We start from the raw sequence: 22,718 nt of genomic DNA on the forward strand, positions 1-22,718 counted from the left end.
GCAGTGTAATACTCCAGAGTGTACGTATACTATTGCCATTTTTTTGCTGTTAAAAGCCATGCTGCTGTGAACATTTTTCTTTACACACATTCCTGTGCAAGAGTTTCTCTTGGGTATTTAACTGTAAATGGACAAGTTGTAGATTAAGTAAATCCAAGAATTAAATACTATGAATTAATACATAGTATCATGTCATCAGCAATTAAATCTATGACTTTCAGAATTAGAAATTAAAATCCTGTGTGGTTTTAGCAACAGTCCTGGTAAATTTTGAGGAGTGGATTTAATATAAGATAGGAAAGGGGAAGGAGGGCTTATTGGTACATCAGGATAGAGTTCTGACCTTAGTGTTATAAGGAGTTGTGGAGTGTGCATGTGTGTATGTGTGTGTAACTGAACAATAATGTTTTGCTCTGAGTTAAAGAGACATAGACAACTTATAGAAAGTCAAAAGAGTGCATTAAATTAGGTCTACCAGGTGATAAATTGAAAGGCCACTCGCTTCTGGGATGCCAGTTCCATGATGTTATCCACGCCCACCCAGCATTTGCCACAGGATGCAACTGCCGAGGGTACTGTCCGGAAGGCTTCCCTACCCCAGCCATCAAGTCCACATTTCAGGTGAGAAGAGAAAAGCCAAATGGCAAAGAAGACAACCCCAATTCGGACATTGTCTTATGTTTCTCGAAACCCCGCCCAGTAACTTTGACTTTTACCTCATTGACCAGTAATGAATCATTTGGCTGCCCATTCTTCTAAAAAGTATAAATAACCTATTCTCTTATGCTGACCATATTGCCATCCCAAATCTTTGGGGATTCTGTAAGGAAAAGGGAATGGATATTGATAGAGCAATCAACAGTGTGCCCCAAGATACAAGAAGGGTGTGATATAACAGACACTGATTTTCTTATAATCAGATTACTTCTGTGTCTAGAATAATAGAAAGATAAAATTTTAGATGTAGAAATGAACCTTAGAATCCAAAAGTCCAAATTTTCTTTTTTAAAATGGATAGCTAGAGAAGTTTCTTAGGTTCTTAAAGTTATTAGTGACTGATCTCTTGAGCCTACAATTCTTGACTCTCAGGAAAGTTTATTTCTGTATCTCCAGGTGTTTCTATTCTATCTAAAGCACCACACAGGTAGGGTTGCCACAGGGATGGATGGCTTTGAAGTTATAAAGTAGTGGAAGATTTTAAAAAGGGGAAGATTTCTAGTTCTGTGAAAAATGCTGCTGCTATTTTGATAGGGATTGTATTAAATCTGAAGATTGCTTTGAGTAATATGGAAATTTTAACAATATTGGTTCTCCTAATCCATGAGCATGGAATATCTTTCTATTTGTATCATCTTCAATTTCTTTCATAAATGTTTTATAGTTTTCAGAACATAGGTCTTTTACCTCTTTGGTTAAATTTATTCCTACGTATTTTATCCTTTTTGGTACAATTGTAAATGGGACTGTTTTCTTAATTTCTCTTTCTGTTACTTCACTATTAGTGTATAGAAAAGCAACAGATTTCTGTACACTAATTTTGTATCCTGTGACTTTACTGAATTCATTTATCAACTCTAATAGTTTTGGGGGAAGTCTTGTAAGGTTTTTCTATACATAGTATCATGTCATCAGCAAATAGTGAAGAGCTTACTGCTTCCTTACCAATGGATGCTTTTTAATTTCTCTTTCTTGTCTAATTGCTGTGGCTAGGACTTCCAGTACTCTTTTGAATAACAGTGGTGAAGTGGACATTCTTATCCTGTTCCAGATCTTAGAGGGAAAGCTCTCAGTTTTTCAGCATTAAGTATGTTCATTCTAAGTGTTTTGTGGCCTTTATTATTTTGAGATATGTTCCCTCTAAACCTACTTTGTTGAGAGTTTTTACTGTGAATGGATGTGGTACTTTGTCAGGTGCTTTTTCTACATCTATTGAAATGCTCTTATGGTTTTTATCCTTTGGCTTCTTAATGTGATATATCACATCAATTGATTTGTGAATGTCAATTCACCCTTGTATCCCTGGAATAAGTCTCTGTTGATCGTGGTGGATGATTTTTTTAATGTATTTTTGTATTCAGTTTGCTAATACTTTGTTGTGGATTTCTGCATCTATGTTCATCAGAGATATTGGCCTGTAGTTCTCTTTTTTTGTGGTGTCATTATCTGGTTTTTCTATCAGGGCAATACTGGTGTCATAATTTATCCTTCCTCTTCTATTTTTTGGAATAGTTTGAGAAGAATAGGTATTCACTCTTCTTCAAATGTTTAGTAGAATCCGAACTGGTACAGCTATTGTGTAAAACAGTATGAAGATTCCTCAAAAAATTAAAAATAGAATTACCATTTGATCAAATAATTCCACTACTATTTGCCTAAAGAAAATGAAAACAGTACTTCAAAAAGATATGTGCATCCCTATGTTTATTGCAGCATTTACAATAGCCAATATATGGAAGCAACCAAAATGTTCATCCTTAGATAAATGGATAAAAAAGAAATATCGTGTAATATTTCTCAGCTACAAAAAGGATGAAATTTTGCCATTGCAACAACATGGATAGATCTGGAGGATATAATGCTAAGTGAAACAAGTCAGAGAAAGACAATGATTTCACTCGTATGCAGAATTTAAGGGGGAAAAAAAAAACAAAGGAAAAAGACAAAGAATAGACTCTTAAATATAAAAAACAAACTGGTAGCTCCAAGAGGGAAGGTGAATGGGGGGATGAGTGAATTAGGTGAAAGAGATAAAGAGTACACTTATCATGATGAGATCTGAATAATATATAGAGTTGTTGAATCATTATATTCTATGCCTGAAACTAACATTACACTGTTGGTTAATTATACTCAAATAAATTTTAATAATTTAAAAAAAATCAAAAGAGGATTGTTTACCAGGTTGTGGATGGGATATGGGTGACCACAAGGGATAGCAGGGTGCCTAGGCATAGTTATCACAGAACAGTTACCAACACCAAAAATCAGAAAAGGGGGTCGTATAGACAGGGATGCATTGATAAGAGTAGTTACCTTTAACAAAAAACATAGCCAACTCACTCTCTTCAAAGTGGAAGCTCAAATACTACATTCTCCTTCTTCCCTTTGCATCTGTGTCAGATGATTGAATCCAACTGGAAGTCAGAGGCAAGAGATCCTATTAACTGTAATCTACAAGGGTCAGTTTCCTGGATAAAGAGCAGGGTAGAGAGGGGTGAAGGACAGATATGGAGGGGAAGATTTCCAGTATGATAGCTTAGTCTGAGGAGACGTCTCCAATAGAAACACTTACTCACATACTCACATATTTTCAGGGGACTTCTGGCTCTTGATTGCTCCAGTATCCTAGTTCCCAGTTAATGTTCACTTCTTCCTCTTTCATTCCCCGTCATTTGAAGGTATTAGCCTCTAAGATACTGATTTCTTGCATCCGAAGTACCTCTCATTAAGTACTTGTAAGTAGTGGGTAAACATCCCCATGGTAAACTCTTCCAGTGTTTCCATGAGACTCTCTCATCCTACCTATGCCCTGGTTCTTTCAGGATATGAAATAATAGGTTAGAGTCCTTTAAGGTTCACAGTATGCCACACTATCAGCTCCCCCAAACAAGGCACAGTCTGACTTTTAAGCAAGCCCAGTCTGACACAGTATGGTATTCATCCTTAATTCCTTTAAGTGTCAAAAAGGATACCTGGCAAAAACATAAATTCATCATCATTAATGCTTCCTGATACAAAGGGATATATATGCAAAAGGAACATAAAGACACCACTGTTTACTTCCTAATATTTGTAGTGAAGATTAGTCATGCCAGTGCAAATGAGCAATTTGTGCTTTGGTAATTCTCCTGGGTTGGATTATGTCAATGGCATAGAGAATTAGGTATAAATCTCCAAATCGTAATAAAGTACTTTTACAGAAAGGTATTAGAACTTTCTACAAGCAAACTGCCTTTATTTATAACTCCTCCTCAAGGAAACAATTCCCAGATGGCTATTGTCCGTAAGCATAGTATTTGCTTCCATTTTTACAATTGTGTTTGCTTTCTGTTCCCACTCTGTGTTAATCTCAGGACCCAGCTGTTGACAGTTACGTTGATTTATCAGCATCAGAGTCTAACTGGAAGCTTACTATTATTTTCCTCATGGGCTTGCCAGCCTAAACATATGACCTTTTTCCTACTATAATGCCATTTAGAAAAGATCAGCTTGCTTGGTTTTTTAAAGCTGCTTGCAAAACAATATTAAATAGATTAGAAGTCCATTAATGCTATCATCATTATTTTTTTAGCTCAGGCAAGCTCTGTGATAGGTGATTGCCCTCATTTTATATATGCATAAATATTATATAATATAAATGTAATGATATATTAAAATAGAAACACATGCAATGGGGTAAACATGTTTAATCTTTATGTTTGCATGTATTTTGAATAAATATCATTTAATGAATATGTTTTCTACCCTATGTTGCTTAAATTTTAGCAGAGTGTATTATAGTCACTTTTTCTTTGATCATTCTAAATACGGTAAAACAGGATTCAAAGACAAATAAAAAATGTGGTTTCTTTATTCATAAAATCAATTCTCAGACCTTTTTTTAAAGATGTAATTCACATGAAACTGCCTCTTTAGAATTTTGGGGTACCCACTTTTCCATATGTAAACTTATGTGGTGATAATTCTATGTGCCATTCTAATAAGAGACATTCCATGCCTGTCTCCAACCTTGTCAACTTGACTTTGTAAAAATATGTACCTCAGCATATTTAGAATTTCTACTTTTTTCCTTAATATTTGTCCAGTGGTCTAAATGAGCTTTTGAAGTCTGCCTGACAGTTTTTGTTGCTCTTGCTTTTGGTTTCTTTTCTGGGAGGTGTTGGGAGGGTTGAAATTTTCCACCATGAAGTCATACACCTTTAGCATGACCTTGATTTTTTTTCTCTCTGCACTAATGAGACCCTGGGTAGCTCTTATTTAAGGAAACTGCTTTTGTCTTCTTGACCATATTAAATTGATCATAGCTTATTATGGGTAACCTATTGCTTCATGTATTTACATTTTGAGTACATTCAAAGGGCCTTGAGAAAAATTCTTAGTTTTGTTTTGGGTGTCACGATTAAGAAGATTACACTGTATTTCTTCCAGTTACCTGCTGGAGGCAGTGACCTTGTATTTATTTTAGCAATGAAATTGGATATAACAGGATCACTTTCTCTGCAATAGCTATGCCTTAACGAAACAGCAGTTTAAAGGTCAAATACTACAGAACCTATGAAACACAAACTATAGATTCTGTCCTTAACCTAACTTAGTACTAAATACTGATTCAAAAAATGAGTCCTCTGGTAATTGCTGTGTGATTTTTCCAGATAACAATGTATTGCAGAAATGTTTACATTAAGATAGTCAGAAAAGTTAATTATTAATGGCAATTTGTTTAATACTAAATTATGAGTAGCCACTTAATACCTCAGGCCATCCATCAAAAATAGTCAATTTGCTAATATTTAATGCCTGACACTGCACTAAGCAAAAACTACATTTTGATGTTCTCATTCCCTACTGAGTTTTGAGTCCTTATGCAATTTTAACTAGTTCAGGGTCCTGGCAAAGCAAAATCAAACTTTATTCTATTTAAATGTGTTCTCTGTCATTCGGTCCCAACATGGGGAATAATTCTGGGAAATCCAGGAGATTCTAAAATTTGGCAACACAGGGTTATGCATTGCCATTATCTTTTTTAATGAGCTGGGAGTGGTGAGGACTAGGAAGGAAAAGGATGATTCAGGGTCCCCTACTTACCAAGGATTCATGACTTATTCAAATAAGGAGAAGACTTTACCACTTTTATTCTCTATCCTAAAGAGAACACTGGAATATATTGAAAATAATCATATTCAATTGATTATATTTCAGAAAGCAAAAAGCATGTGTTTTGTTTTGTTTTCATATACACAAAAATCATGGGAAGCTACATAAGAACACCATATAAATACTACTATACATTTATAAATGGACCACACAGGCTCACCTCATAGGAACTCTTAAGAACTATTTTCACTAGGCTAGTCACATTTCTACATGTGATCACGGACCACATTTGTTAGTTCCAATGTCAATGTTAGATTTGTCATCCTCATTTAAGGGAACCAACGCAACTTCTGTTAGGTTGTTGTCAGTTGATGTATATTGGGTATGTGTTCCATCTTTGGTTCCTGACAAAAATATGTAAATGATGATATTTGCGTTATTAGAGTGGTGTTTCAAATTTAACTCCGAGCACTTTGAGTCCAGAAAAGCAAAAGTGTATCATTGTGATAGGACATTTGCCTTCCTCCCAGGAGAAAACAAGTGAGGAGGAAACTGTATGAAAGCATGTCTGAAAATTGGCAGGGATGCTAATCCCCCGAAAAGGCACTCATGAAGGAAAGCATACCTAATAAATTTGAAATGTTTTATATTATTTCAGTTTTAAAATCACTATTTAAATACACGATGAGTTATTTATACCATCTGTTATACAGATATCAATGAGAGACTAGTTGATCAAATTGCTAAGGACATCTGTTCCATTTTATTAAAATTAAAGTTCATATTTCACAGTGGAAATACCCTGAACCTTAATGAGAAATTCCGATTTCCTTTGTAGTTCAAGGGAAGGTACTGTCTTTTCTACTTCCAAAACAATTCAAGGTACCTATGGTAACATTATAGAATAGACTAATGCTCGGATATTGTTTTTCTCGGTTAAATATTTTTCCTAGATTCCATTAGTATCAGTCACTACTGAATGTTTGTGATACAAAGATGGTTAGGATATGGTCCCTGCTTATAGGGAGCTTTGGTTATACTGCTGAAGACAAACAAATAAGCAGATGGTACAGTGCAATCACGTGATAAATGGAAGTATAAACCCAGGGTTACATAGAGGAGAAACTGAACCTAGCTGGGAGGGCTAACTTGGAGGCATAAAGGTGGATATTTGAGAATGCTAGAAAGTGATTTGCATCTTGAAATACTTGCTGAAATGGCCAGGCAGAGAGGAAGGAGGTCAGAATGCATATCGAATAAGAGAAAAGCTACCTATCTAAAGGCATGGAGGAGAGTGAATTGTCTTGTTTGGGGAACTGGAAGTAATTGGAGATGGCAAGAACAGTCTGGGTTTTTGTACAGGAGTCAGGAGAGTTGAAGAGTGTTGCTGAAAGGCCAGGGAGGGGCTGCATGGTGACCAGCTTGTTGTGATTTCCTTGGTAAAGTTTGACTTTCTCTTCAGGCTATGAGGAAACAAAGCATGGAGGTGGCTAGTTTGGACTTGTTGCTGGCTATTCCAAAGAAAAGAATTAAAGTAGAGGCGGTAAATTTTAATTTGTGTTATAATTTGTAGCAACCCAACAAGGAAAGTGCCAGCAAGGTACAGTGTTTTTCATTGGGATAACGAAAAGGAGCTCTGGTACTCACTTTGGAAGAAACACATAGTAAAATTGGAACTATACAGAGATTAGCATGATCCCTGAACAAGGATAACCGTGCAAATGTGTGAAGTATTCCTTATATTTTGTAACCATGTGGACTGGTGGATGTTAACTATACTTTTTGTGGTGATCATTTTTGCAATATTGCAAAATATATATATGTTTATATATATATAACATATATAAATTTTATATATATTTATATATTATATATATCAAATCATTGTGTTTTAATCTTAATACAATGTTATATGTCAATTGTATCTCAATAAAACTAGCAGAAAAAGGAGCTGTATTTTTCTATTCAAAAGGGCAATAATGAAAATAAACCCCATACAGCTTTAGAAATAAAAGAGCAGAATCAAAGTCCAAGGATGGTAAAAGACCTGAAGGGTCAGTTTAATATTAACCACTGCTTATAAGATGATAGGATCTTACAGTATGGTATTATTGAGTTATAACATATTTTTGATCACAGGAGTGTAAGTAAAAAGCAGGGCCTCAAGCCAAGTGACATGTGTTAAAACACAAAATTCAATTAAGTGAATTTAAAGATCTAACTGACTTTATTAAATGATTCACAAATCGGCAGCATCCCACCTACAAGTAGAGGGAATCTCTGAGGAGTTGCACAAAATGGAAGATTTTTCTGGAAAGAGGGTGGGGCAAGAAAAGTGATTAGCAAAAGGTAAGGATTGTTACCAACAAGGTTGCTTTCCCTAAGGGGAAGTGGAGAGGATCTTATCATGCAGATTACTTCCTCTGCTTTTGGGGACTGGAGAGATCCCCTGCCAGACTCATTGAAACCCATCAGAATATTCTTGAATGATGAAGACTAGATTTCTGGACGTGATTGAAACTGCAAGTAAACTGGATATTGAGCCTAGATTTGAGGATTGGGCCTAAATGACACATTTTGGGTCTGTGGTGTCCTTTTTAACACACCTGTACATTCTCAAGGGAAGTACTGGGCACAGAATGAGAGCATAGATACAATATAAAGGGGGAGACAGTAGAAGGATTCTTTTCAATGGTTGTTATTTGTGTGCATTTGTTGGTTTGTGTGCATTTGTGATAAACAAACAGGTACTTTAAGACTCTTAGCCTGAGAACTATTTAGGGGGTAAAGTGGAAGCAGATACTTCTTAGATGCTCTCGTGCCTAGATGCTTTGGGTTAGTGTGCAGTGGGGGAAAGGGAAGTATGACAGGGAATCAGTTAAGTGATACCACCTGAAATTAGGGGGTGGTTCAGGGACAATAGAACTTATTGATGGTAAATTCAGGTTAGATGAATTTAGCATTGACACAGTTTGTCACATCTATTTAAAGCCAAGTAGGGAACATCCTGGTAGACAGGATTAGAGGTCAAGAGAGTGGTCTGTTGTTTATTTTGATGAGTCATACTCAACTCTGTTCACCTCACTGAAAGTAAACTAGATTTGCTTTGGATTGGTTGCTTGTTTTATGTGAAGGAGCAACATAAAGAGGGAGACCAGGTTAACAAATAACTAAGTTCTTGCTTGGAGTGAGACTGACCGGTCACAGCTCACTCAATAATGAATACGAATGTATAAAGAAGTTCTTTCTCAGTCTAGTAAATGCTGCCTCAGAACCCATGTGATGCCTTCAGATTTGTATCTTGAGGGGATAGCAATGGTTGTTTGGTTATGAAGGTTTGTTTTCTTGAACTTATTTACTTTTCAAGTGGTCCATTTTATTAACATTCAGAGTATACTTAGTTATTTCTCTTAAATTTTGAAGACAACACGCTGGGCTTTGAGATACTTTAATCCTTTTCGGTTTAGCTTTAATCCCTTGTATTCTATGTTCATAGGGATATTTTTGGTCATTTAACTTACTGAAAAAGAGACCTTTCCACAAATCTGTTTTATTATGACTTATTCCAAAGGGTAGATTATTGCCTTTGAAAATGCCTTAGTTCCCTATCTAATTTGTCATACTGTTTTATTCCTATATGGGTAATGCCATCAAGGTCACTATTTTAACCCAATTTTCCTGTCCCTTCTTACTCCTTTCATTATATTACCATTGTAAATACTAAATGTTCTTCTCCCTTTTGTTTCTACCTCTGAAATTTCTCTACCTAAATTTTGTCCAAAACACCCATCCATTTTGCTTATGAAATTTGCTCTTACATGCTGTAACTTCCAAACTTTGGAGAAAATACATAACAAGAATCAAATATGAATATCTTCAAATTGGCATGTATAATTAGGATTCTCAGACAACCAAGCCATTATCAACGTGTAGCACTGACTAGTAATAAGAACAGTAATACTGTCATTTATATTTTAATGGCACCTATTGGCTTCCAAAGAATGTCAGTATATTTTACCTTTTCTGGTAAAGCTGCCCTACATTTCAAGATTGTTGATATCAAGTAAATTTATAGAAATACCTTATTCCTTCCTTATTTTTTTTTCTTCCTGAATTATTTTCATACTCCCGCTACTCCCTTGCTTGACTACTACCTTCATCATAAATGATAAATGCTCCAGGATCTAGTCTCTTGTGTGTTATTCATTTTCTACTTGAAGTTTCTTGTAGCCCTCACTATTCCTCATCCAAAGCTAACCCACGGACATATCAAAGCAAAGGTGATCTGCCTGTACCCTATCTTATGTATACCTGATTCACAATTACTCCCATCCTATCTTCTTTCATTTGAAAGATCCTATCTCTCATATTTGCCTTTAATTTTATGGTATTCAAGCTTTATCCTTCCCTAAAGAATTTGTCTTGGGATGCTCTTCATGCTTTGTTCACACTGTGCTTATCTATGCTCATACAATTTTAGTGTCTTGGGAGTCAATCCTGAAACCTTTGGGGCCAGCAAGGAACCTATAGGTCATGGCAAGAGGATAATCGAATAATGACTTAGAAGTAACATGCAGGCATTTAAGTCAAAACCTTCCAGAAACTGTGACATTGACTTCCTAACCTAAAACAGAAAGACTCAAAGTATTTCTAGCCTCTTAGAAGAAGATATGGGAGCGATTTTTGTGTACACCATGCTTTTTCTTGATTCTGTTTGGAAAACTAAGTACTCTCCTCCCAGACCTTATCTACAGTATGATCAAAGTTCCATCTCCACTGTCCAGAGAACCTGCTATCACAGTGCTACCAAGGACAGCATGCAGATTGTACATGAGGGAGGCTGTTTTGCTACACCTTCTCTAGGTAAGCCTGGGTAGAAATACACATATGCCCACCCGGGCAAATACAATAGATGATTTTGTTAACCTTTGTTACCAGTGCCTAAGGAAAGGTGAAGATGAAAGACTGTTGACTCATCGGAGCAGATTAATCATTTTAGAACTAGCTGGGGAAAATCTGGCATGAGTCATGGAAGCGATGCACAAGAGAAATCATTAAGCTTTGAATGTTTACCTCTTCTCTCTGAGCAGTCCCTACTGACCGAGAAATGCATGCTGTTAATCATTAAGACATTCTCTTGCATTGCCAGTAAGCCAGAGTTGTTTCCTTCCACATCAGAGGAAGTTAAGGAAGACATCTATATGATGTGTCTGGAAATGTTCTTTATAGTCTATCAGTTTGTGGAAACTTCAGCATTTTGCCTAAGTAAGGTATTATAGGTCAGTTTTCTACAGGAATTGCACTAAACAGTGTGCTCTTTGCAGGAATTTCTAATTATTATGCCTCACAAACAAAATGGTCAGAGGTATAGGAGGTGTTGGCGTTAGGTAATGTTATAACTGGAAATAAGAATTCTACTAAAGTATTCAGGGATACTCCAGTTCGGGTAACATTTGCCTTTTTATGGTCATATTTTTTATCATGCATTAACAGACTAAAAATTGCTTTTCTTAAAGTAAACTAACCCTAGTTTTCCTCTGGATGCTATAAGAGAATAGCTAGCATATGCTCATTAGCATTATTTCAAATGGAGTCCACTGGAGTTCACAAAGAACCTGCTTCACATTAATATGTTCTTTGGATAGTAATATCATGGTTAAATATGGAATAATTGTCCATATATTTTTATTCTGACTTTAAAGAATCAAAATGAGCTCATCAGAAATGGGAATTTTGTCTGAATCACCATTTTCCTTGTCTATGAATAAGCTGGTAGAATCAAAAGCTAGAGGAAGAGAAAAAAAGAGAGAGAAACTAATAGATTGTTTCAATTTTTTTACTTTCTGTTCTATAGTTTGCTTGCTTATAGATTTCCAAGTCAGTCTATATCTGAATTCAGAGCTATGGCTGCAAGAAGGTAGTCTGAGACTCGAAAATCAATCAATCAATTTCTTTTCTCTCTCTCCCTCTCTCTCATTTCACACACACACACACACACACACGCACACACACTCACGCTGACACTCAAATGTAATGTAAATGGAGAATTGATTTATCAGAGACAACTGAGACTCCAGGGATTTAAACTTTCTAAATACCAGTAAAAAGTGTATTTGGTTTGATTCTATTGATCAAGAAGTTGCTTTTTGCCTCTGTTAAGTACTATTTGGTATTTGAATTTTCTGTGAAGTTGTATATGAGGTCAGGGAGTCCACACCTTATAAAACCTACATTTGTCTAAGGCTTATGTGGACTTAAGGAGTCAAAGCAGAATATTCTCTCAGAGCAGTAACTCTGACACAGAAACCTCACATACCAAGAATACATTGAGTACACATCATAGGATACAGCTTTAAGTTGGAATTAGGCTTCTAAAAATAACTGCAAGTGCTCAATCTTTCTGCTTTTTACACAGTGGAGGATTTCCTAGGCTTATCCTGTTAGATTGCATAATCAATATACCAAGTTCTAGCATTGCTTATAATTTAAGGCTTTATTTGTTTGTCATGCCTTTAGAATTAAGTAACATGTGCTGTTGCTGATTTGTATAGTTACTATTTTGCTGTAAATAAGGTGAATTTGGGGCACCTGGGGGGCTCAGTCAGTTAAGTGTCTGCCTTCGGCTCAGGTCATGATCCTGGACTCCTGGGATCGGGCCCCACATCGGGCTCCCTGCTCGGGGGGAGTCTACTTCTCCCTCTATCCTTCACCCGACTTGTGCTCTTGCTCTCTCTCAATAAATAAATAAATAAATAAATAAATGAAGATGAATTTAAAAGCTTGCTTGCTTGCTTGCTTGCTTGCTTGCTTTCTTTCTTTCTTTCTTTCTTTCTTTCTTTCTTTCTTTCTTTCTTTCTTTCGAAGTCCAAGTTGCCTCTACTACAGACACACACAAATGGGACTGTGGTTGAAGCTGCAGGTTCTATGTTCTGCAACTGTTACATAAACTTATGCTTCCCACACTCAGACTCATCTCTTCTAATCTGGAGCAAAGCTATTTTTGTGGGTTGAAATGTGCCCCCAAAAAAGATTTGTTGAAGTTATAATGCCCAAGTGGCTGCCAATGTGACCTTATTTGTGAATAGGATCAAACAGATGTCATCAAGTTATGATGAGGTCATTAGAATGGGCCTTAATCCAGCATGACTGTTGTCCTTACAAGAAGAGGAAAACATCCTGTGACAACAGCGGCAGAGATTGGAGTGATGTGGCCGCAAGCGCAGGAATGCCAATAATTACAGCCTCCACCGGAAGTTGGAAGAGTCAAAGGAAATCCGTCTGACTTTACTACCAAAGTTTTAGGTTACAGAACAAGAGAATAAATTTCTTTGGCTTAAAAAAAACAAAGCATCTTTCTAAAGTAACAGGATAATTTTAACCGGTATCATTTATCTTGTAAACTTGTGATAGAAATAACTTTAGCATAGGGAAATAGTTTTCTATACAATTAATTAGCCACTGACCTAATAAGCATGCATTTTTCTGAAATAGGTAACTCTATGGTAATTTCGGGTAATACAGATCACAGTGGATGCCCTCATCATTTTGCCCAGATAAAATGTAATAGTAATTAGACTTGTAATATCACTTTCAAAATGGCGATGGTTTAACCCCAAGCCGTGGCTGATTTTTTTCCCTCTTAAATACCCAGATGTAAGCAGAGTACAGGATAGAAATTATTAAGCAATTACAGCTTAAATTACAGCTGTACTGTGTCTGCAGTTGGCAGGTCAGAAACCCAATGGGAAGATACTACATCTTATCATGAGGCCATAGGCAAGTATGAAACTCTGAACTTTATCCTTGTCAGTAAAATGAAGATAATAAAGGCTGTTCTAGCTGTTATAATGTTGCTGTGATCATCATCAGGTCAAATTAGATACTTACTGTAAGATATCTATATAAACCATGCTCGATGTTTTTGTTGGTAGTGGTGTTTTGATTATTGTAGTGACTATGCCAAGCTAATGGAAACAATACTTGCAGGCATGTAAAGGCATGAGCGTTTTTTTTGTTTGTTTGTTTGTTGTTGTTGTTGTTGTTTTAAGATTTTATTTATTTATTTGACAGAGAAAGACACAGCAAGAGAGGTAACACAAGCAGGGGGAGTGGGAGAGGGAGAAGCAGGCTTCCTGCTGAGCAGGGAGCCTGATGCGGGGCTCGATCCCAGGACCCTGGGATCATGACTTGAGCCGAAGGCAGCCGCTTAACGACTGAGCCACCCAGGCACCCCAGATTCAGCAAACTTTGACCCCTTAGGGAAACTGGGCAAGTAACAATATTTTCTGACTTTGATATGTATTGTTCCTTGCATATTAGATTAAAATAGAGTTGGATAGTATGAATATACTTATTTATGTGTGTATTTAGCTAGTTAGTTATTTTAATCATAAAATTAGGGATATTCTTAAACTTCATTTGCTCATAAAAAGGATAGCCTAAAGTTTTGCCCAGATCTCATACAATTCCAACTTTTTATGAGTCTATAGCTATGTCAGTCTACCATAGGGGAAAAAAATTGTTTCATGGGTCAAATCTTTTATTTTATTTCACTCTCCCCCTTCTTAACTCTGGTGGCTGAGCCCTAGTCCAGTAGCAAATCAAGGTAGAAAAAGAAAAAAAAAGAGAAATTTATCATACCATCATGCTACTACATGGATTTGTTAAATGTTAAGGAGGGCAAATTCTACCATTGCTAGGGTGGGGTTTCAGAATCTGTTATAGGTGAGAGTTTCATTTTTGGAATAATGGAAAAACAAGTTTAACTTCAACATCAATAATCAATTATTAAGTTTCTTGCCAGCTTACACATTTCTTTCCTACATGGCTTAAAATTCTCTCTAGTTATGCTGATCTCTGAACATCAGATTTTAATAAACTTCTTCATGATATGTATGTTTGTAAAGAGATTAGAATTGTACCCAGCAGCAGAAAGTGAAATAAACAAGTTGTTAAATGAAAACACACACAGGTACACACACTATTAATAAATTTAGACCCTCATGCAGAGAACTAAGCTAGATAAAATAAACCTGAACACTGTATTATGTATCAGTGCTTTTATATACAGCCACTGTATGTACCAGCCTTTTATATAACGCCTCTCATTTAATCTTAATAAGAAGTACAGATTCTTTATACATTACACATCTGTCACACAATTGACATATATGCAGATTATCTAGGATGAAAAATCTAATGCCGTGTTTCATAGGGTAACGAACCTTTATATAAACCAATAATTGCATATGTAATAATTTATGTTCTCATTACTTTTTTAAAGTTTAGTTATTTTAGATAAAGAGAAAGAGAGTGGGTGGGGAGGGGCAGAGGGAGAGGGAGAGAGTCTCAAGCAGACTCTGAACTGAATGCAGAATCTATCCCAGGGCTCAGTCTCACCACCCTGAGGTCATGACCTGAGTCAAAATCAAGAGTTGGACGCTTAACCCACTGCGCCACCCAGGCGCCCCTTATGTTCTAGTTATTAACACCAACCACCCAAGAGCTCCACTCAAGCTGATAAAGTTCTGAACTCCTGCTTCTTTTATATCCCAGGTGGCTGCTTTCCTTAAAAAGAGCAGAAGTTTGAGCCTGGAGAAAAAGATTACAGTTCTTTGTTTTACTTCAATTTCGCTTTAATTTTAGCAGTTTTTAACACTACCAATATGCTAACGCCTCTAATTAGCAGAGTTAAGCAACTTGAGAATACCATCAAAAGAGATGATCTACTAATTTGAAAATCACCGATGCAGAGTTGCTTTCCTAAAACCCATACAATGATTTTAAAAGTGCATATCAAATAATAGCCCTGGAGAAATGACATCACTCCTCATGTTCCTTTGACCAGGTGTTAGCGGATGCACACAGCATCATTTCACGGTTCACATGGAACCTGCCTCTGCCTCTCGTGCACCTTCCAGACTCTGGAGGATTGAGCCTCAGGCAAGAACATCCTTCCAGAAGACTTTTCCTATTTGGATACCAGGAACATTTACTCCATACCAGGCTTTGGGAATGGGAGGAAGGGAAGAGAACCCTTTGAGCATTCTTAGCCAGTAGGAAACTACTGAAGTGAAGTGCAATTGTGTGAGCCAATATCTTTACTGGCCTCAGACTCTTTTTTTTTTTTTAATTTAAGGATTTTATTTATTTATTTGACAGACAGAGATCACAAGTAGGCAGAGAGGCAGGCAGAGAGAGAGGAGGAAGCAGGCTCCCTGCTGAGCAGAAAGCCTGATGTGGGGCTTGATCCCAGGACCCTGGGATCATGACCTGAGCCGAAGGCAGAGGCTTTAACCCACTGAGCCACCCAGGCTTCCCCTGGCCTCAGACTCTTGAGCGGATTTTCCCTCAGAGGTTTTCTCTGATGAAAATCTGAGATAATTTTTCCTCTAAATTCCCTCAGGGTGTAGGAAGAGGTTCCCTTTTGCGAGTTGAGATGAAAACATATATTTTAGAGAATTCTGTGCTATGGTTATATTCTTAAAATGCTTAAAAATTCTGCATTAGAATTATGAATTTTATTTATATAAATGGTTAGGAAAGATGAGGCTATGATCTTCAGAATGGAGATGGTTTATACTGTAGTTCAGACAGAGCTATGATTGAATTTCAGCTTTCCCGTTGACAAGTGTGTGACTTTGAGCAAATCTCTTAACTTTTCTAAGCTTTGCATTCCTTACTTGTAAGAACAATATCAGGTTTCAAGAATTTTATAAGGAACAGTGAGTTGATATAAGAGCACTTTGCAAGGAGTAAAGTACTCAGTGTATGCTAATCTCTCCCATTGTTCCCTTATATTTATGCATATATATAAAATATGTTTACTGATATTTATGTGTGCAAAAATATGTAGATATATTTGTTTCTATTTACTTGTCCAAGCAAGCAATAAAAATATTTTGCTTAAAGCACTAATTATAGAAAAATCACACTTAGAATCTTGAAATATCTGATTTAGAGCCCTTCTATAGGGACTAGTGAACATTTAATCTAAAAAATTGAGTTAGCAGACCCACCAAATTAAAAAATAACTTATTGATGTGTCTAATTTTTATTTTATCTTATTTATTTTTTTGGGAAAGAACAATTGAGGGGGGAGGGGAAAACAGTGAGGGGAGGAGAGAGAATCTTAAGCAGCGCAGAGCCCCATGTGGGGCTCAATCTCACAACCCTGAGATCATGATCCAAGCCAAAATCAAGAGTAGGATGCTGAACCGACTGAGCCACTCAGGCATCCCATGTTTAATTTTTATTTTAAAACAATGTAACCGGGGCGCCTGGGTGGCTCAGTGGGTTAAAGCCTCTGCCTTCGGCTCAGGTCATGATCCCAGGGTCCTGGGATCGAGCCCCGCATCGGGCTCTCTGCTTGGCTGGGAGCCTGCTTCCTCCTCTCTCTCTCTCTGCCTGCCTCTCTGCCTACTTGTGATCTCTATCTGTCAAATAAATAAATCTTTAAAAAAAAAAAAAAAAAAAAAAAAGAAAAAAAAAAAAAACAATGTAACCAATGTTAAAAGAAATATGAGAAAAAATATCTATGATCTCAAGCATCATTAAATTTTAATTTATAAATCTACTTAATGCTCATTTTGTATTTTATCATCATTATTGAAGCAGGGAAACATACACTTAGAATTTGAGGGATTAATTGACCAAGGAACAAGTCTAGAACTTAAAATGACCAAACATCACTCTTTTTATGGCAACAGTAGTCTTCTTATGCAGTAATTTTATATTTTATTGCTGAAAACGATTGGAACTTTCCTATAAGGCAGAAGGACTGATGTCAGAGCTATAAATGTTTGTAAGCAGATCAAAACAGTACAAATAAAAAACATAAATCCATTTCTCCAACTGAAAAATATAGGTAATTGTATATTATTTTTTAAGGCGTTATTTCTAGAAATCATGGCATTTATATTTTTTGGAGATAATGTTATCAAGAATACAAATATGTATTTCAAGAATTCCAGAGCTTCTATCATGTGAATTCCAGGGAAATAATTCATTACTTACTAAAACATTTAAAATATAGTGCTAATGTTATAGAAAAAGGTTGATGAGTTATGAAATCAAAGCACAGTGTTGGTAGGCTCTCTTTCTTCCTGCTTACAGTGGCATTAATGTTAGCTTTCAAAGCATATCTATACTGGGCGGGGGGGTGGAGGCTACATCATATATTTTTTTAAGAAATGTTCTTCCTTGCTATCTGCATTTTATCTTTACACACAACATAGCTGTCGGTCATTTCCCTGAGTCTCCTTAGGAACTGCATGCACTGTGTTTCTACTGAACAGTTCAAATTAGGATGGCCTCAATGAATTGATCTCCACTTGTCTTCCTACTGACATTATTATTTACTATGATCTGTAGCAAAAAGTCACAAATAATGTTTAATTCAACTAAGGTAAAGACCTCCTCAAAGATGTTTCTTAAATGTTTCTGTTTGTAATCAACCCAATAATTCCAGAGGATATACTTAAAAGAACAAAAATGCTCAAACGAATCCTTAAAAACAATTGTAGTTCTGTTTCCATCACTAATCATTAGAAAGCTTGCTCCTAGTATCTATCCATTGTTACCATACGTCACCCCTGTGAAACCGATGAAGAACAGTTTATTACCTTGATTCCATTCTCTTATCTACAGATAAAACAAAATCATGGCATGTTCTAGTGACCTTACACTTTGGAACTGGTGACCTGTTATGCTCCACTTCTTGTGACTTCAGGAAGATTATGTTCAGCTATATTCCTTGTCTTGAGAACTTAATGTATCTTTCTATCTGATTGGCATTATTGTAATTGATATAAGTGGTAAGTTCATTCAGTGGTTGAAGAAGTAAATTATAACTGATTAAAATTTGATATTTTAGCTGTTGATGCATAGATTTCTGAGTCAAATTCTATATTTCCAATTTTGCTAAAATTTTGCCTACTTAACATATTCATATTTGCATTTGATTTCAAATGATAAAGCAGATTCATTCTGGTATTCAATAATAGAATAATTTGGCCTTCTAAATTAACAAAATTCTATTTCATATGAAAGATGATGGACAAGGGAAACTTTTGTTCCTGTGACAGAATATACTAAGTGGGTTAGTTTGAGTTTGAATGTCCTAAGTCAGGAGGTCTAGAATAAACATTTCTTTTCTTTCTTTGCCATAGTCCTTCACCCTGATCCAAATTAAGTAACAACAGAAACAGTGTGTCAAACAAATGCTTAGAAAATAAGTTAAATTTGGAATATAAACATAAATTTTTTTCTGTTTGGAAGTTCCCAGATGGAATAATTAAGTTTACTTATATATATTCCCGTTAATTGGGCTCAATATGCTTCCCTCAAAAAATAATTAATTTCAAGATGCCTCAGTGAAGTGAAGAATTAAATATTGGAACACTTCAATTAATAAAAAAAAAAATTAATCATGGACGCCTGGGTGGCTCAGTCAGTTAAATCGGCCTGTGGCTCAGGTCATGATCTCAGGGTCCTGGGATCGAGTACTGCATTGGGCTCCCTGCTCAGCGGGGAGTCTGCTTCTCCCTCTTCCTCTACCTGCCATTCTCCCTGCTTATGCTCTTTTTTTTCTCTCTCTCTCTGTCAAATAAATAAATAAAATCTTAAAAAAAAACTTCTTAAAAATAATCTGTAAGGAACAATTTGTTGGCAAATCATTGCCTAAAATGAAATCAAGAGAAACCCTAATTAAATCAGAGTTAACAGGTAAATTATTTGTTTACTTTCAATAGGATTCAAGTTAAATGTAAGCTGGCAATATTTGGTTTGTATGGTAAAGCACTTGGAGTATATAGTCTCCCATTAGTGTAGACTAAAATAAAATGAGCCATTTTTTTAAAAGATGAAAGGAGAACAGCAACACAATAATAATAATAATAAAATGATGTCCTGGGAATGAAAACATTCTTGGAACTTCACCAGACCCTACCAGATCTAGTTTTTCCTTCTTTAGGTCTCCTCTTTGCCTATTGTTACTTTCCTACCTTAAAGAAGGGCTGCGTGTGAGAGTTTGGAACTGATCAGTCAGTTTTTCAATCTTAATATTTTGCCTGAAATTATAAGTATAATAGGTTTATAAAATCAAGAGCACTGTCACATAGTAGCTAATAGTATCATTTCTAGAACAAGGCTCAGTTCAAAACAATGAATCCTCCACCTACAAACTTGTAACCTTGGGCAAGTCACTATGTTCTCTGCTTCCGTGTTACCATTGATCAAGTGGTGAGAAGCATATGATGGTAACATTGATTTATTTAATGTAATAAGTGGAACTTTGAACAGTTTAGAGCCATGCGTGTTGTTCCCATCATAATGTTTTTCAAGGATAACCTTGAAAAATGTATTTTCTATTCCAAGTTTAACTTATTTTCTAAACATTTGTTTGACACAGTGTTTATGCTGTTACTTAACTCACATGTGTATTTTTTCACTGCAGTCAACCTACCTTTCTTGGTTGAGCTACTATAGTTGGGGTTGTAATGGTGGGTGTCACCAGTGGGGAGGGTTGGAGGGATTAAAGAAGAGGGAGACAACGGTATAAGATATCATTCCTCCACTTGGGATTCTCTCCTCAGCAGCCTCTGAATCACATGGCTGCTGCCTAAATACTGATGTTCCATCATGAAGGCCACATTGGCCCTCATACACGCAATGTGCATAGACACAATTCAGTGTGTAAAAAGAATGATTCTGAGGGCCGCCTGGGTGGCTCAGTGGGTTAAAGCCTCTGCCTTTCGCTCAGGTCATGATCCCAGGCTCCTGGGATCGAGCCCCGCATCGGGCTCTCTGCTTGGCAGGGAGCCTGCTTCCTCCTCTCTCTCTCTCTCTGCCTGCCTCTCTTCCTACTTGTGATCTCTGTCAAATAAATAAATAAAATCTTAAAAAAAAAAAAGAATGATTCTGGTCTTGCAGGAATAACAGAAAAATCCCTACACCCAATCAGTGTCTTCTGTAAAGAAAAACCTGAATTGTATGAATCTTTCTAAATTTTCCATAACCCCCTGAATTATTCTACTTTCCTTTTTCTTTTACCATTTCATAAAAATCTAATATGCTACATTCTATAGACCTTAGCTTCTCAAAATTATTTATTGTTGTTCTTATTTCATACTTTATGCTTTTATGCTACTTCAGTTTTCATTTCACCTCCCTTAAACTTACAATAGCTTTTAAACTGACTTCTTTATCTGGTCATTGTTAAATCCATCCTCCATACCAGGATTTCTCAACCTCATCAAGGCTGGTACTTTCGGTCAGATAATTCTTTGCTGTGGAGAAGCTTCTCGGTGAATTGGAGGCATTTAGCGGCTGCACTCACCTCTACCCATTAGATGATAAGAGCACTTCCTCCAGGGGCACCTGCATGGCTCAGTGGGTTAAGTGTTGGACTCTTGGTTTCAGGTCAGGTCATAATCTCAGGGTCATGAGATGGAGTCCCACGTAGGGCTCCATGCTCGGCATGGAGTGTGCTTGGCATTCTCTCTCTCCCTCTCCCTCTGCTTCTCCCCTTCTCACACATGCACACTTTCTCAAATAATAAATAAATAGATCTTTTAAAAAATTGCACCTCCTTCAGTTATAAAAACCAAAAATTCGACAATGTTCCCTGGATGACAGGATCATCCTCAGTTGAGAACCTCTACTCAAGAATTCTTCCTGATCACTCATCTTAAAGCACAGGTCAGGTTTTATCATTTCCTGCTGAAAAATTTTCCGAGGCTTCCCATACTAGACTGAAAAATCTTCTGACCCCTCCGTTGCTGGCCATCACTCTGTTTCCTAGTGTATCCCAGTTTTGTATCTTCTCTATAATTTACGTTGGCTGATCTATGAACCAGTCTATCTTCAGATAGATAGGCAAGCAGACAGATAGGAATTTTCTGGGTTTGGTGACTGTTCTCACCCATAGTTTCCCCCTGGGTACCATACATACCCAGCATCATGTATCCACATTTTTACTTTAAAACATGGTCTTCCTCAAATTTCTTCACATAGTAACTCAGTCGGAATCTCTGCTGGAATTGAGAAGGGTCTTTGCTTTATATGCATATTAAAATAGATTCTTAAAAAAAAAAAAGATTCTAAAGTCACTGTAATTTGAGATGATACCAGTATAGAAATAGTCAAAAAGATTCGTGTAACAAAATATTGAGTTCGGAAACAAACACCCAACATGTAGAGACAATATATAACAAAGAAAGCATTTGTATGTCACTGGGGACCAGAGAGTTTATTGAAAGTTGCATGCAGTCTCAATAAACAATTATTTCTTTCAGAATGAATCAAAATGTGAACTTTGTTTCACATACCCCACCCCCAAAAAAAATCTCTTGGGTAAAAGAAGTAAATATAAATAAATATAAAAATAACATACTCTCCAAAATATTTACATATGCATAATCTTAAATTTAGGGAGATCATTTTAACTCATACAGAAAATTCAGCAGCTCACAGGGAAATTACAGATTTATTTTCCTACGTAAAATAATCAAAATGTTGGAGCACTTGGGTGGCTGAGTTGGTTGACCGTTGAACTCTCAATTTGGCTTGGTGATCATCTCAGGGTCCTGGGATCACCCCACGGTGGGCTTCATGCTGGGTGGGGCGGTTTGCTTGAGGATTTTCTCTCTCTCTCTCCCCTTCCCCTATCTCATGTACATTCTCTCTCTCTGTCTTTCTCTCTCTCTAAATTAAATAAATCTTTTTAAAAAGAATTAAAATGTGTGACAAATTATATCATTAAAAAATACCAAAGAGTAAATTAGGAATAGATATTTAGAGCAAATAAAGAATTGATATCCAGGGGCACCTGGGTGGCTCAGTGGGTTAAGCCTCTGCCCTTGGCTCAGGTCATGATCTCAGGGTCCTGGGATTAAGCCCCACAT

The 22,718-nt window shown here is 36.4% G+C and overlaps 1 protein-coding gene and 1 non-coding gene across 2 annotated transcripts in view; both read left to right on the forward strand.

Moving 5' to 3' along the window:
* HCN1 (hyperpolarization activated cyclic nucleotide gated potassium channel 1) overlaps nt 1–22,718 on the forward strand; it is a 398,356-nt gene that overhangs the window by 248,184 nt on the left and 127,454 nt on the right. The gene's annotated exons all lie outside the window — the stretch shown is intronic.
* Nucleotides 7,454–7,559, forward strand: LOC123939513. The gene has a single exon (XR_006817891.1). It is a non-coding gene; the product is annotated as a U6 spliceosomal RNA (small nuclear RNA).

The sequence above is a fragment of the Meles meles genome, chromosome 3 (assembly GCF_922984935.1).
Source record: "Meles meles chromosome 3, mMelMel3.1 paternal haplotype, whole genome shotgun sequence".
NCBI lineage: Eukaryota > Metazoa > Chordata > Mammalia > Carnivora > Mustelidae > Meles > Meles meles.